Genomic DNA, 17135 nt, shown 5'->3' on the forward strand with positions numbered 1-17135 from the left:
GAGCCAGCTTGCTTCTCAATAGCTGGGGTCACTGAGGGCAAGGACCAGGTTCAGCCTGTCTTTAATCGAAGCCTCCAAGTATACCCTTTTACGTTCTCCTGTGCACATGAAATGTTGCTATTCACTACTATGGTAGGAAAAAATATTACCCTCAGGGACACTAGTATGATAAGAGCCTCCTTTTGGCTTGGGGTGGTTTGGTCCTGACTGACAGAGTTCCTGCAGATGATGAAACAGGTTCCATTTGCGCAGAGTGCTGTACATCAACTGCCTGCTTGGAGTCCTCATAATATATGAACCCTGCCTTCAGACACATACAAATGCCACCATGATGGACATTTAGTGTTCTTACAGTATAAACATAAAATGTGTGTGTTTGTATATGGCATGTGGACATGATGCAAATGTTAAATCTGAATGTCAGCCCATATGTGAGCATCTGTGGAAGTGTGTCTATGTTGTACGCAGCACATACGTGAACAACAGAGTCACACAAGACCCATATTATGGCAAATGTTCTCCAGTACACCACTAGCATTCTTGGCAGACATTTTAAAGACTAAGCAATCAGCAGGCCCAGCTCCACTCTGGATTTTTCACCATTTGCTCAGCACTTCACAGTTCTGTTGGCTTCACCATCTTTCCCACTGTACCCTCTTTGCGCTGCAATGTAGCCGACAGGCTCTGGACAGCAGGACAGCTCGATCCAATAAATCTGAGACCTGTCTAGGTGCTTCATTTATCAAGAGGCCTAATTTACCCAGGCCCTTTAGACTAATTGCAGATTTGCAAAAAATGCTGAGAGTGTAGAACAGTGCATCGTGAATGTCCCTTGCCATATTTCTGCTAATGTGTTTCATCTGGAGTACATAAAGAGACAGGGATGCTGATTTTAGACACAGCACTTTGGGGCTAATCCAGTTAAATGATTATCCCTAAAAATGTGCAGTGATGTCATTTTCCCTATAGGACTCTGCTGGTTGCCTTGTTTGCTTTGTTGTGAGAAATATGTGATTCTCAGCTCGTTTTCAGTATAGTTGATATTCAAGCTAAATTCTTTTCCTCCCCTCCTAAATCACTGAACTTCTGTCTCATCTTCTTCACTCTTCTTTCAACTCCATCCTGTTCAAACCTGCTTATTGGTGGCAGACACTGGCTAATGCCAGTATATCTATTACATACTAATGCCTGCAGTTTACATCTCAAGCATGATCTCAAACATGTCCTATTAACACACATCTGCTTTACATCTATTCCATCCCCATTGTTAATTTTGTAGTCCTCATGGTCACTCATTGTGATTGCCTCTGATATCTGACATTTTCTCCTTCTAACATCAGTACCTGAGTTTCCAGACAGCAGCCATGAGTGGGAAATATTTAAGGTTCCACACAAGGTTCTAACACCACCCTACACACACTCTGTAGGCTTTGTGCTCCTCTCTACCACTATTTAACTCTCTGACCACATGCTGAGCACAGACTTTGCATCATTTTCACAGTACCATCTGCTGGCTAGAGCCTGTGTACCTGCCCCATACTGAACTCCACATAGTCCTGTGCTCAGTGCTGGGAGGGCCCTTTAAGAGAGATGGATGGCACAGTTTCTTAAGAGCTCTAGGAGGACACACAGGGAAAGGTTGCACTTCCCAACACTCTGTGCATGCCTTTCCAAGATGGTGCAACAGCTCAAGAGGGCTTTCCTTTCCTTAAAGCAGTTCCCCTGGCACAGGGCAAAGCACACCTCTGCGTGGTGCCAGGGGACTTTGCAAAGAATTCAGATTTGGCTGAAGCTTCATGTAGGCCCAAATAAACAATTAGTCAGGGGGCCACACTTAGGTTTGATGTTTGCTGCCACTGGCCCCCAGGGCATTACAATGAAAAACTCTGGCTTAGTAGTAATGAAAAGGGATAGGTTCAAAAGCACTGGCTGGCATGTGTCCCTATGAAAATGGTGCAGTCTGTACTCAGAATGTGGCCAGAGAGTTAAGCTAGGAAGGAACATGGAAACCCACCAGAGTGTGTGTACATGAGCAAGCAATACAGTGTTTATAAACTTGTGTGGAAGCTTTCAAAATCCTGTACTTACTGCCCTCTGGAAGACCTCCAAGACATCGCAATAATCCACCTCATTGCATCCAGCCATACAATTAAACTGCTAGTGGGTGGCCCTGCTATTTTAATATGGAATAATTCATCCTTCAATGGTAGCTGCTTGAACTACAAATCTGCTAAAGAGTTGATGCTCCATTGTTCAAGCTAGGCTCCACTCCTATGAGACCCACCCACACTGAGAGCTGGCTTGCACACCACAGCTCTAACATCACAGACAGAACTTAAATATCTTCTCACATCAGTGACAATGCAGCATTTTCAATGGAGCCAGTTCAAACATTCTGCTACCATCAACTATAGAGTAAGGAAGTGTAGAGCAAGGAAATGATATGCATACATATGTGAAGCATCCTGCAGAGGTGGTCAGATGCAATTCTCATATATCAAAGCCCAAATCACTTACCTATAAACCTTTGCAATACCCAGAGCATTCCCAGATGGGGCTTTTAGCTCGCTTCTCCACCGGAATGGAGGGTGTGTGTTCATACATCAGCTGGATACATGCCGAAGTCCATGGGAGATATTGGGGAGCACTTCACGCACAATTTGGGTTTTTCATTTACATTAGAGTCTAGCCCGATTTATGTCTGGGGATTAAAAATCCACTTTTTGCAACTTTGGCGGGGTTAGGGCAAATTCGAACGCAGTAAAGTCTCGCAGTAAACCCACAGTAAAGCTTGCTGTCCAGGAAAGCTCCCATACAGAGAAGCCTCATAGACAGATCACACACACACACACACACACACACACACACACACACACACACACACACACACTGCCCCCCATAAACACATGCTCCAGGCTTTTCCACTGTAACCAAACCTGCTTCTGCACTGCAAATTGATTTCCTCCTCAGCAATTACTGCGATTACAACTAAGAACACCCCTCTACAAGAAACAGTCATATACACAAATTTCAGTGGCTGACATGATTCACAGCTGCTTTGGAAACGGAGGGAGGTGCAGGGATGCTGCTATCACTGCATTGTGCTGAATGGGGAACACTGCGGGGATGGTGATTTCCTCCCCATGTGTTGGCAGCAGTAGCATCGTTGCCTAGGAGTCTGCAGCAGCATCCCCACACCTCCCTCTGTCTCTCTAATGGCGGCAGATCATGGCAGTCATTCTTCTTCCTTTCTGATCCTGGCAGCTGATACACCACCTGCTCATTCTCCCTCCTTTCCCTGTTGATCCATCAGTCGTCTTATGGCTGAGGACATGGAAACACAAGGGTTTAAGCTGGTCTAAGGACCGTAATAAATTTACTTACTTACTTACTTACAAGGGCTTCCAGGGGACATTGTCATATAGCCTGGTCCTATGAATGTTACCTGGAAGTAATTCACACGGAAATCCATAGACCTAGGTAAGTGTGCTGGGACTGCAACTTCACACTCCTGTGTTCAAGAATTGTGTCTTCTGGCACTGTGCAGGTTTCTTCCAACAAAGAGGCTATTGTGCATGTTTGTGCACAGTGGTGGAGTACAATGGTGGCTCCCTGTATGGGAGCAAGTTAAAAACTGCTGAAATGGTTGACTTAGCAATAGCCACTCTAGAGTAGCCACTAGTGGGCATTGTGAGAAGAGAGCTCTTTCATACAAGAACAAAAAGATTCTGTCCCATGCATTCTTGCATGTGTTGGAATCTCAGAGTGATACGCTATTATTGCCTTGTGCTCCATCTGAAAAATCTGGAACTGATGATTAACAGAGAGCGAGACAGCCATAAGTATCCTTGTGCTTAATCATTAAGAGTTTTCACCTGGTTTGGTTTTGTTTTACATTCAGGCCTCGCTCATACATGCAGCAGCTACAACATGGAGTGTGCACACAGCCACCAGCTCTGTCACCATGTTGGAACTGCGAGGAGGTGCCAAACAGCATCTCTGTGTGGCTAATATATCCATGGAGGGCACTGCTGATTTCAAGAAATGTCCTGTATTTCTAGTCACACATTTTTAATGCATCATCATCATCATAGGATTCAGGTGACTCATAAATAAATTATCAATGTGGAAGTTCTATTTCATATAAACAGCACCTCCACACGACCCTTCCAGATTGTGGCGGTCTAATAAACTCCAAGAAATAAACACATAGCATCCCCTCCCAATATATATTGAATCTATATCTATCTATTTATTAGTGCTGTGCACATCTGCAAATGTCAGCAACGGGTCCGACTCAACTTGACCTGATCCCACATATGGTTCAGGGTCCTTTGGATCTTTCAGAATGTCAGGATTGGGATTTTCCCCCTGCCAACCTTTGCTGTTTAAATTAATTTTTTTAAGTTAGTGGAAAATACTCATTGTGAAACCCAGAAGAAAAGTAATGTAACACCAGATAATCTAAGGGGAAGTGATGTGACATCAGAGAATATTAAAGGGACCCAGATATCAGCCACTTTTATTAAAATGTGAGTTACCGTGGGCTAAACACCTTTTTAAAAAGAGAAGATAAATGCATGGGCAGAAGATGGTGTTGTTGCCAGCTGCGATCATGGGGGCAGGAAGTGGACTCCTGCCGCCATTTGGAGCTTTGGAATGCTCCAATTCCCACCAAATGGGGTCAGAGAAGTTCAAACCAAAATTGATCCCAAGTTCAGATCGGGAACCTCTACAACCTCTTCCGAAATGGCTCATATAGGGCCATTTCCAACATTCCTGATCCAACATTGTACAGCCCTGAGATAGATAGATAGATAGATAGATAGATAGATAGATAGATAGATAGATAGATAGATAGATATCCGTATTTATTCAACTTGAATGCTGAACATATACTGAGAGAAGCTGGATTGGAAGAAGATGAGCATGGTTTTAAAGTTGGAGGAAGAAACATCAATAATCTGCACTACGCTGATGACAGCACTCTGATAGCTGAGAATCAGGATGATCTGCAAGCTCTAGCAATGAAAGTCAAGGAGCACAGGGGAAAAATGGGACTACAACTAAGTGTAAAGAAGACTAAACTAATGACAACGGGTACAGCAACCAGCCTCAGAACTGATAATGAAGACATTGAAGTGGTGGATAGCTTCTGCCTTTTAGGATCTGCCTTTTAGGACTAGCACTTGGTAGGGTTGCAATGAAGACCTTGGAAAGGATATTTGAATGCCGTGACATGTCTATACCTACAAAGATTAGAATCGTTCAGAGAGTGGTGTTTCCCGTGACACTCTATGGGTGCAAAAGCTGGACTCTGAAGAAGCAAGATAGAAAAAGTATTGAAGCTCTTGAACTTTGGTGCTGGAGAAGACTTTGGAGGATACCATGGACAGCCAGGAAAACAAACAAATGGATCATAGAACAAATCAATCCAGAATTTAAGTTAAGTTAAATAGTTAAGTTCTGTGTTCTACTCACAAATTATAAGACAATGATTATGACACAGGAAGGAAGGATACTTGATGAAATGGCTTTTTCTTCCAAACAGGAAGAAACTATCTTCAGACAGAGCTGGGAATAAATGTCTCTAAACAACCAGAAGAACAGTTCATGTTTTGAGACTGGATTTAACATGAAGCACAGTGTAAAGGCCATGTTAAAGCATAGGTTTTGGCTAGCACTACAGGGCATCATAAGCCACCTAATGGCACAGTGGGAAATAACTTGCCTAGGGAGCAATCCCCACTGGTATGTTTTCCCAGACTATGGGAAACACCTATATTGGGCAGCAGCAATATAGGAAGATGCTGAAAGGCATCATTTCATATTGAAAGGAATCATCTCATACTGCGCAGGAGATGGCAATGGTAAACCCCTCCTGTATTCTACCAAAGAAAACCACATGGCTCTGTGGTCTCCAGGAGTCGACACTGACTCGAGGGCACAACTTTACTTTACTTTACAGGGCATCATACTATCAGGGCTTTTAAAAAAACACTATATACATATCAAGGAAGTGACGATGGATTTTTCTGCCTCAGGTTTCAAAAGGTCTTCACACAAATAGTGTATGCATAATTCTTGAGAGGAGGTGTATGGCAGTGTCTGCTTCAAATCTCACTTCCGTCACAAGATCACAAGGTGGCCTTCGGCAAACCACTATCTCTCGGGGCCAAACTAGAAGTGACCAGACAGCCACAAGTCTTTAGAATCATGGAACATGATTCCAACCCCCCTGCTCAGTGCAGGGGGAACTAGTGGTATGCACTGAACTGGCACCTTCTGGTTCAAGGTGGGGGCAGATCTCTTTAAGAATGGGGGAGGGTGCTCTTACCCCTCCCACCGCATTTCCCCCGCTGGTGCTGCCTTTTAAAACAGTTCAGCAGGGCAGCAGCGTACCTCCTTGCCTCCCTGGTGCCTCCTTGGACCGGAAGTGACTGGAAGTTGCTGCTGCAAGTGTGCACATTGTGCTGTGCACATGTGCAGCTGCACCTTCTGGTCACTTCGGGTCTGAGGAGGCACCGGGGCGGCAAGGAGGTACACTGCCACCCCGCTGGACCGTTTTAAATCATCCCTAGGGGGAACTGCTCAGTGCAGGGAACTGCTACAGCATCTGCGACAGATTTATTCGCACATCATCCCCACTGTAATTGTCACAGAAAGTGTGCACACGTGAGCTGTGCTGCCCTCACCTTATTGTGCTCGGTCACTTCAGGCACTTTCCCCGGAGTCTGGATCAATTCCAATATCAGAACTGGAATTGGTGAAAGGTTCCTGTAGTGCTGGAATATGCAGGGATAAAGGCTCAGCTCTCTTCACCTACTAACACTTTTTGTTGCAAAAACTGGAACACACACACACACACACACTTACTTATTTACTTACTTACTTACTTACTGTGTGAGGACAGGCAACAACAAACCTTGTCACATTTAGTTTGGCTCTCAGCTGCAACCATTTACAATATAAAGATATAAATAAATATTTAATTGTATTGGACCACTTTGCAGACCCGCTTTAGGGACTACTGCTTATTGCCTGCTAACAGAGCAAAGAAGCACCTTTTAAAACTGCTGGTTCTCTTTATTTATCAGGAGGAGAGCAACTGGCCCTATTCATCCCGAGCACAGCAACCCTCCAGTGGTCGCTGCTGGTGTCTATCTTATGTTTATTTTTTAGATTGTGAGCTTTTTGGGGACAGGGAGCCATTTTATCTATCTGTCTGTCTGTCTGTCTATCTATCTACTTACATCTTTGTAAATCACTTTGGGAACTTTTGTTCAAATGTGGTATAAAATATTTCTCGTATTCATATTCACATGGAGACAATGTGCTTTGAACACTCTGAAAAGGTGCTAAAAATGCTAAATGCTATTAATAAATGCTATTATTGTGATTATTGAAATCTGTTTTCCAATGTACAGGCTGACTACAGAAGCCACTGCATCAGCATAGCAGCTGATAGGATTGGACTTTAAATTGTGCCAGTGTGGGATTCTAAGGTTGTCTCCAGCACCAGGTTAGTGGCAATGAATGACACTCCTCTTTCCCTGTGTTACACACTGTATAAATAGTATTGGCTGATCAAAATAATGTGAGCTGTAGTTGTTACAAGGATGGGTGCAGCCTACCGCTGCATGTTTTATTACTTTACTGATGGCTGAACTTTCCTAATGTGGATTTGGAGATGTTTCAAATAAGATAAAGCATCAGGAAATCCTTATTTCCCCTGCCCTTCTCTCAGCAAAATATCTGCAAATAGGTCTGTGATTAAGACAGCCTCAGGAATTTGGCACTATAAACATCTACCAATCTTTGGGAGTCATTATTTCATTTTTCACATCAGCCTGGTACATACATATGAACTTGCTTCAGACATTTAATACTGTTCTAGCTACAAGTACGACAATTCCACAACTTATCATTAAACACTCCTCTAGCACTTTAATACATAAAGTCCTTTAACATTTTGTTTTCCCTCACAAAAACTCCATGAGGCTGGAGCTCTCTTATTCCCATGCTTTTATAGATGGTGAATTGTGGCTTAGAGAGAACCATACCTCAGGTCATTCAGTGATTCCAAATTCAGTGATTTCATCAATAAGCCAGAATTATTCAATGATTCCATAGGCGAGGAGAAATTGGAATTGGCCGACAATGTTCAAAGACAACATTCAATCTACTTTATCATACAGGTTTTCTTGACATTAAAATAAGCCATTCTTCTCATAGCATTATAGATATATCAACCATCACTTTGTAAGAAATATAATCAATGTGTTATATAAGTAAGACATAAAATTTAATTCTAAACCTACAGGCAAGGAAAGCAAAACTACCACCACTCATGGCCCCAACTCCCAGAAGTGTACACTTGTCATCCAAAGGTACTAACTGTCCCCAATCTTCCATGCCCAACCAACTTCAGACACTCTTCTGAGAGTCTGAATAAACATCTTGACACAAAATTAAATTAACTGCCAAACACTCAGCTAATTCCAACCATCCACCTCAACCCTGGCTTCAATTTGGCTGCAGTTTACTCAGGGGCATAGCGAGAGGTGACCCCTGGGGGCAGGGGACAAGGTCTGTTTAGGGCCCCCCCCATCATGCACACACACACTCCCCAGCACCCTAAGCCACGCCCCTTGCATATGACATCAGCCTCAAGGGGCGGGGCAACCCAGATCTCCCTGCCAGCATCCCTGCCCATCAGCATCTCCCTGTCACCGCTACTTAACTGTTGGACTCCGGTGGGGGGTGAGCCGAGCGGCGGTGGCAGCAGGCACTGTGGCCGCCTGGCGGGCCTCTCTGGCCAGCCAAACTGTGCACCTGTGCACTTTGAATACGGACACCGCATGCCCGTGACACCACAGGCATGCGACGTCCATATTCGAACTGTGCAGTTGCGCAGTTCAGCTGGCCAGAGAGGCCTGCCAGGGGGCCACAGTACCCACTGCTGCCACCACAGGAGATGACTGGGCCTGCTCAGCTCACCCCCCTACCCCTCAGATGCCAACAGTTAAGAAATGGAGGCGCAGGGCAGGGGTGCCAGCAGTGGGGCAGCCTGCCTCTGGGCAAGCAGGCAGCCTCTGGGCCCTGGGACATTTGTCCCTGTTTGTCCAATGGTCACTATGCCCATGAGTTTACTATTATTGCCTCACTCATCATCCCTAGACCTATTTAACTCCATAGAACATATATTTCCATAATGTACCTGCATAGTGTCTTTATTTTATGAACTTAACAGTTCATAATTTTCACCTCATTGGAGAATGTGGAATAGGTGAGAAGAGTGTCTATAATATTTGTAAACGATAATGGAAATTTGAGGAGCAGTGAAGATTCTTTAAGAAGATCCAGTTCTATAACACCTACTTTACACTAGGATTTGTGATCTTCACTTTAATGGACAGTATAGTATAGTATTGATTATGCAGATCCACACAATCTTTGTTCCTACTGCCCAACTCGTGGTTCCTGGCCTATTATCTGTAACCAGCTTCAAATCTTGGTGACTGATGTGGGGTATGGATGCAAGTCAGGCAGAATATGCTGACATGGGTGGGTTCAGATGACACAACCAATGTCAGCATATTGCCCCCACCACCCCCAGTAGTTGAGCTTGCTGCCAAGCTCTGGGAACCAGTGGTTCCACAGTTTCCATGTTGTCTGCACCTGCTCTGATTGTGCTGGAAAATGACTGGAGCAGAAGCGGCCTGATACGCTGCTGAACAATCCTACTTCTGAACTAGCAGCCACATGCCTAGTTAGAGCCTCTTACTACTTCACTTTAAATCCTGTTATTACATGCCACTTCCTATTGTACAACTGCTATGAAATCACCTGCTGTCTGTTAGTCACATGTCATTGTGACTGCTGAAATACACCAGTGTTTGAAGTTGCAAGCCATGGGGCGCTGTCAGTGTCTGCCCTCAGTCCTGGCTGCACAGGCATGCTACTGATTGATATCCTCATTACACAAAGAAGACCTCGATTTGTTGTTCTGATTTTAATCCTTGCTTTCTTTCCAAACGTTTGCATGGAGCAGCACTGAAGGCAAGAGGACTGGCTTAATACGATGCCTCTTTCTGTCCCACAGCTGCTTGATGCACCAGAGACCAGCAACACAGCAAGAGCCCAACACTTCTCATTAGTGTTAAGGGGGTAAAGGGGAATTAACATGACTGATTCCTTGAGTCCTGCTCCAAATGACAAACCCTGACGGCTGTATAATTTGGATCTCGCCTCTTCCAAGACTCTGACATGTACCTTCGGAATGGAAAAGGAGTGTTCTGGGGAGGCTGAAACTAATGGCTGACATTTTGAGCACACGTGCCCATATATCAAGATGATCCCACAAGAATATGTCAGAGAAAGGGAGAGAGTAGTTTCTCCATATTAACAGTGGCATTAACTTTCTGTACTACATCACTTCCCTTAGGCACCTCTGAACTCTGGAAATTTTCAGGTAGCCCACTGTGCTCTGAAAGCAATTTGCATCTCAGGTTTGGTTTTTTTTAAGTGATAAGAAAATTATGGCAGTCTTAGAACCTAGGCATGCCTTGTCAGAAACAGAAGAGAATTAAGCATCATTCTCATTTGACAAAGTGCTGGTGGTTTAAGTGTGAAAGCTTTGTTTCTATTGCCAGGAGAGATACTCATGGCCAAATACTCCTACTGAATTTCACTGTGTACCCTCGTTGGGTTACACATCTGCTCCTGGTGAATTATGTGTGTTTATGGTGAAAAACCACAGGAAGAAACATGTGTGCCAGACCAAATACATCCCATTAACAGAGAAATTCATGCTGATTGCTGAGTGGCAATGGAGTTGCTGAGAATGACAGATCAGTCCACAACCTTTCCAGCTTCATATAACAAATCACAAGGCTCTACTTCTTTTAAAAGTTAAGTCCCTTTAAATACTTTGGACCTTATTTCTGAATAAACCTATTTAGGATGGGGCTGCAACATATTTTTTCATTATACAAACAATTCTTGCATTTAAAGGGACAGAGCACATTGGAGCAAGCCCACTTTCCCCTGCATGTTTTGGACTTCACGAGCTCCTGAACATAAAAAGTATAAGAGGACAAAACGGAGATAGCAGGAGAAGTCTCCAGCGATTAGTCACTGCAGTGCTTTGTGCACAAACACATTAAGCCCCAGTAACACAAATAAAGGGATGCATTTCTGACCACATACATCTCAATCGCCCTCATTCCCCCCATCCTTCCATCTTAAGAATGAGGGCTTGCGCATGGCTTTATTTTCATGTGGGAGGTTTGCATCCAGACCTGTGTCCCACCTGTATTCCACGTTGCTTGCTTTGACCACACCCCTTCTGCACACTGCTGGCTTTGCATGCATGAGGTAGATGCTCCCACCCTCCGCCTTTTCCCTCATGTGAAGAGACCAGGGTAGCACCACATGCCCTGTTCCTCTAACTGTCTACTTGAAAAATTGCCACCAGCCATGCAATCTCAGTGTTCCATGATGGCTTCTCCATCCATGAGTGGCACCAGCACCACCATGGAAGACTGCCAGACTGGGGATGGAAGCAGGAAAGTTTGTGAAAAGTTGTGGATGGAGGCAGAGATGGTGTCCGTGGACCTTTGGTCCATGGATTGTCCAGTCACAATTGCAGCAGCAGTTCAGGCACGAGACCACCTTCAACTGGATCTCTAGGCAGATTGCACAGAGGGGCTTCCAAAGCATTTGGCACAGTGCAAAGAAAGGCTGCCATTTCTGAAGAACAAATTCAAGAAGGTGATCACTCACAACAAAATGACAGGAGTGGTGCCAAGGAACATGCCTCACTATGACCAGCTGGCATCATTCCTCCTGAATTTGGGTGACATAACACCTGGGAGCATAGCTGGGAGTGGACACCCCATCCCACAGCATGTGCAGAAGCCTGAATGGAGATGCAAATTGCCCCTGAGCATGTGCGGAGGTCATGAAAATGGCCTCTGTGCTTGCACGGAGGCCCAAACCGGGCTGCAGCTGCTGGTGGGGGACTTGGAGGAGTTCCTGATAATGCCACCACTGCCTCTGGAGACTCTCCACCACCGCTACTGTGGGCTTAAAATAAAAGTTACTTTCGCTTGCCGACCCCCTCATCTCATGTTAGGGAATTCTCCCTTTGCTTGTAAAGGGGAATACTCACTGGGTTCCCTTTTACAAGTATACCTGAACCGGTCCACGAACCGGTTCTTAGAACTGGGAGCTGGTCCGGTTCGAACTAAGACCGCCTGAATCAGGCCAGTTTGTATCGAACTGCAGTTCGAATTGAGCTGGCTCACACACCCCTAGAATGAGCTGTCCCTGGGTGATGTGGTTTGGGTGGGCAACCCTCTGGAGATGATGGCAGGATTCCAAGGGAAGGGTTTTCAGTTTCCATGTGATGGCTGAGCTGAACCAAACTGTCTGGGAAAGACAGTTTTCACAGCTAGAAGTGAAAAGTCAGTTTTTTCTGGTTGTTTAATTCCAATGTGGCAAGCAGATTCCCCCTAGGGAGAGTCCACGCTGCTTGTAGGCTCCCATCTAATGGCGGGGTATGGGTTTACACTGTAGTACCTACCAGGGGAGCCTCCACGACTGCCCTTTTAAAATGCAGCAATTGTAAACTATATGCATAAATCCCCCTCTTGTAAGTTTGGATGGATAAAATGCAGGTCACTCCTCCTGACCAAAGGTGGCGGTCACATGGCGTTGCCAGGTGCTGCCTTTCTGGGCTGATAACAGCTCCCAGAAACACCAGCTGCAGTTAATTTGCATTAGATCCACTCTAGGCTCGGGGAGCAGCTGCGCAGATACAACATGGCATCAGGTTATTCTGGTGGACCATCTCTTTTCCCACCCACCCAGCCACCAACCCACCACCTGCTCACCTGAACCGCTCAGTTGCTATTCTACGTCTCTCTCCCAAGACCCCATTGCCATCTAGAAGTGCCCCTTACCATCCTGGGGTATCAGTAATTGTGCCTGTGCATGACTGTGTAGCTTGGGAGTTCTTGCAAAGGCAGTGCCGCAAGTGGTATGAGGAAAGGGTTAAAATATCTTTGCCCTGCCAAAGGCGGGTGATCAATGCTGATAAGGCATAGGAAGATAGGAACATAGGAAGCTGCCATATACTGAGTCAGAGCATTGGTCTATCTAGCTCAGTATTGTCTTAACAGATTGACAATGGCTTCTCCAATGTTGCAGGCAGGAATCTCTCTCAGTCCTGTCTTGGAGATGCCAGCCAGGGAGGGAACTTGGAACCTAGATGCAATTCCCAGAGTGGCTCCATCCCCTGAGGGGAATATTCTATAGCGCTCACACTTCTAGTCTCCCATTCATATGGGACCAGGGCAGACCCTGCTTAGCTAAGGGGACAAGCCATGCTTGCTACCACAAGACCAGCTCTCCTCTCACACTGCACATGCTCCTCTGACACGATAGCCAATAGTTGCTGCTTTACTGATGTGCCCACAGCCTGGCGACAGGTGGGGGACAAAGCTTGTGGGATGCAGCCTGAGCAGACTAGGAAGAGTGGGGTGGTTACTCTGTCCAGAAGCTGGAGGTTGCAAAACTGCAGTTGATCCATCATCTGTGGCATGAACCAGCTCATTGTGCTTTCACCAGCCACAAAAGTAGATCATGTGTGCAGGATTGTAATACGTATGAAGTCTGAGGATGGGGAGATGAAGGAGACAGCTTACAAAATGCTGCCTGAGATTTCTGTAGGTCGTGGGGATGCTCTTAAGAGTAACTGCTCTAGAGCACATGTATGTATACACTACATTTTGTTTTAAAGAAATGCTTAAAAGACAGGTGTAGGGGCAGTGTCATGTAGTATAATGTACTAGAAAGCTGGAACTGTCCACCGAAACTAGAGACAGTCAGAGCCCTGGCTGGACTGCAACACACTCACAGGAGAGTAAAGTGGTTATGATGTTTTCCCATAAGCTAGCAATGTAAAATTGGGAACATGCAGTCCCAGACACCCGAATTACTAGAACAATCTCCAAATGAAGAGATTTAAACTTCTCTTCCTTACCACAGAGGATATGAATGTCTTACTTGGAAACCCTCTGGCTATTCTCAATGAGAGTTTAAGATCGGTAGTTGACTAGATTTCTAGGGGTGATCTGATGGCATTGTATTCTGCTAATGACCACACAACCTAGACTTGCACTGATCCAGACATCATTCACCTAAGAATAGCTTATTAATGCAAACTTCACATAAGAAATCAGGCAAAGCTGAGGACCCAATGATTATTTAAGCCCTTAGGACAAACCAAAAGGGTGACTTAAGTAATGCTATCATTCAGACAGTTTCACTTTGGCATCAGGAAAAAAACCTATATCAGTTTTATTCAGTTTCCATAAAAGTCAACAGCAAAGCTGTTCTTGAACTGAGCAGGCTTAATTGTGTTTTGTTTTGTTTTTGGCTTAGCAATTGTAACCATCCCATGACAGTTTGGGCATTTGCAAATTCTACCACATGGCGCTATGCGTGGTGTCTTATTTTGACCCAGTGCCCAGAATGAGCATATTACAAGAGAAATAGGTTGTTGAATGCCTCCAGATGCGAGTAAGAGGCAGATGGGATAGAGAAGCTGGCTGAAGCGGATCACATAAATGAATGAAGGTATTCTTTGGGACTAAAAAGGACAAGCTCGACAACAGACTGGTTCACGCAAACATCAAAATCAGAGTAGGATGCAGACATTTTCAGGATCATGTGAACTCACAAAAATCCCTCCAGCCTAGGTAACTCAAAGCTGAGTAACCCAGCTTTCCTTACTGCTATTAACTGAGGCTGGAGAAAAGGAGAGCTCCTTTGGCCATGTGAACCCGCTCACCTCTTTTACCCAGCCACCAGGACCCAGCCGGCCATCCCTTACATGTAGAGAGCTGTGGCTATGGGGGCTGCCATCCATGGATGTGTCACTCTCCAAATCACACTCTATGATCCTGAAGCGGGAGCAGCTTTGGCAGGGCTGGGTCCACTCCTGCTCCTTTGTGGCCAATGGGAGGGCAGCTGCTGTTATAAGGAGAGTTTCCCAGTCTGCTGGCAGCACAAAGCATGCTGGGAAGGCATGCAAAGCCTTGAAGGACTTTCCATGGAGGGGCAGAGCTTGCAACTCACAATTTCAACAATGGATACTGCACCTGGCAAAATCGTGTGTTGCCTATGTTTGCTGATCCAAACGGAGGTTCTGGCCATGTGCTGCTAATGGAGTAGGAACTCTCCAACCCTGCAACTCATCCCCAAATGGTTATGAGAACAAGCCTAGTATCTCACAGCTATTGTGCATAGCCTGGTTATCACTCATGTTGGTTACAGTAATGTGCTTTTATAGGTGCCTGCCCTTAAAGACGTTGTGGAAACATCAGCTAGCCCAGATTAGGGAAGTTTAGCATGTGACGATGCTTGCTGCACAGAGTATATGCACGAGTAGCACAAGAGTTTCATTGGTTACCAATCTATTTCTAGGCTAATTCATGGTAGTGTTGGCTCTTAAAATCTTTGCAGCTTGGGTCTGGGATATACAATGCAATGTCTTCTCCCAAATATGCCTTTTGGTGCTTTGAATTCTGGTGATGCTTTGAGGTCTGCCCGTGAAGCCTCTTTTGCAGGTGCCCCTCCCATCAGAAATAAAGCTGTCCCCTGCAGGCAAGAGGCCTCCGCCCACCCCACTCATTGCTTGCAGGACCCTCTTCCATCTAAAATATGCCACCTTCTCAGCTCATAAAGACTGTTTCAGGCAAGCTTTGGGCCTGTAAGTGAATTGAGAGCCAGAAGTGCACCTAGGTAATTTTGGAGTCTGGACTGAAAGGCCTTTGGAGGCCCCTCTGCTGCAAGCTAAGCATCATTTTTTTAAATCACATAGGTTCTTAAGGGCACAAACCACATGACCCAGGACAGACTAAAGAGGATTTGGGGGCCCCCAGGGGCAGAAGTGCACCTAGGTCATTTTGGAGCCTGGACCTAAAGGCCTTTGGAGCCCACCCACCCCCATCCCCGCTGCAAGTTAAGCATCATTTTTTAACATGTAGGTTCTTGAGGGCACAAACCACACCACCCAGGACATGCTAAAGAAGATTTGGAGCCCCCCAGGGCCCAAAATCCAGGGTTAAGAGTGTCTCTGTTGAGAGCTATCAGCAACCAAGGCTGGAGTCCACAGTAGTGTGTTTAATAGTACACAGTCACTATTGCTCTAGTTAGAGAGTACAGTTTCCACACCTAGAAGCTAAGCTAACTTACAGCAACTGAGCATTTGTACCCACAGTTGCCAATCAGGCCTGCAAATCCTTGTCAGAGAGTTCATTGCCATAACTTGCTAGAAGTGCACGTTTCTTTACAGGGCAGAAATGCAATTGGTTTTCTGTCTTAAGGAAAAAAGAAATCCAAGGTAGAGAACACAGTTGTGTCTTAGAAGCGAGCAGCTTCAAAATATAAGAAGTGCTTTGGCATTGAAATACTAACTTCTCAAAAAGAAAATCATGATTTGGAGCCTCAAAGGAATTCTTCTGATGGACCCCTAAGGCTTTAAGCAACAAGGAGATTCCCCCCCCCCCACTCATAATGATTTCTTTACATAACAGATGATGTGCTAGAAAGATAGCCGGAAGCAATGAGTGGGTACATTTGCGCTAACAGTGTTACAAATGTGCCTAGCTATAGAAGGGGCAATTCATGGCGATGCTGAAATATTATATAGATGTACTGCATATAGAGACAAGAGTATCTTTAGCTAGTGCAAAGCAGGCCTGCTTTATTGATTTTTGGAGTTACACTGACTGACATCTACTGAGGTTCTGCCCTGAAGTATGTTTTGGCATTGGGTTTTATTCCATTTAATCCTGTACAAAAGTTGGAATTTAATGAAATAATAATCAGCTCAGGTAATCAATTTATTTTTGAAGAAGTCCTGCATTCTTGGAACTATAAAATTCCACTTGTTCCTGCCTTCATCCACTAAGACAGATGTATACTGGCAGTAAATAGATGGATGGAAGTCTGAATATGATTCCTAGGCATTCCCTAGGCTCTGAAGAAGGTACACCAGGTTTACAAAATAGATAAAATGCCACTGGTTCAAAATCTGTTCATTTTTGAACCAGTAGCATTTT

At 45.0% G+C, this 17135-nt stretch overlaps 1 long non-coding RNA gene across 1 annotated transcript in view; it reads left to right on the forward strand.

The window, feature by feature from the left end:
- The window catches only part of LOC128348078 (uncharacterized), a 43133-nt gene extending 35610 nt beyond the window's left edge, over window positions 1-7523 (forward strand). The window contains exon 3 of the long non-coding RNA XR_008317911.1: window positions 7428-7523. This is a non-coding gene — a long non-coding RNA (uncharacterized LOC128348078). The remainder of the gene's footprint in view (window positions 1-7427) is intronic.
- The last annotated feature ends 9612 nt before the right edge of the window (window positions 7524-17135 follow it).

The sequence above is a fragment of the Hemicordylus capensis genome, chromosome 2 (genome assembly GCF_027244095.1).
Source record: "Hemicordylus capensis ecotype Gifberg chromosome 2, rHemCap1.1.pri, whole genome shotgun sequence".
In the NCBI taxonomy this organism is placed as follows: Eukaryota; Metazoa; Chordata; class Lepidosauria; order Squamata; family Cordylidae; genus Hemicordylus; species Hemicordylus capensis.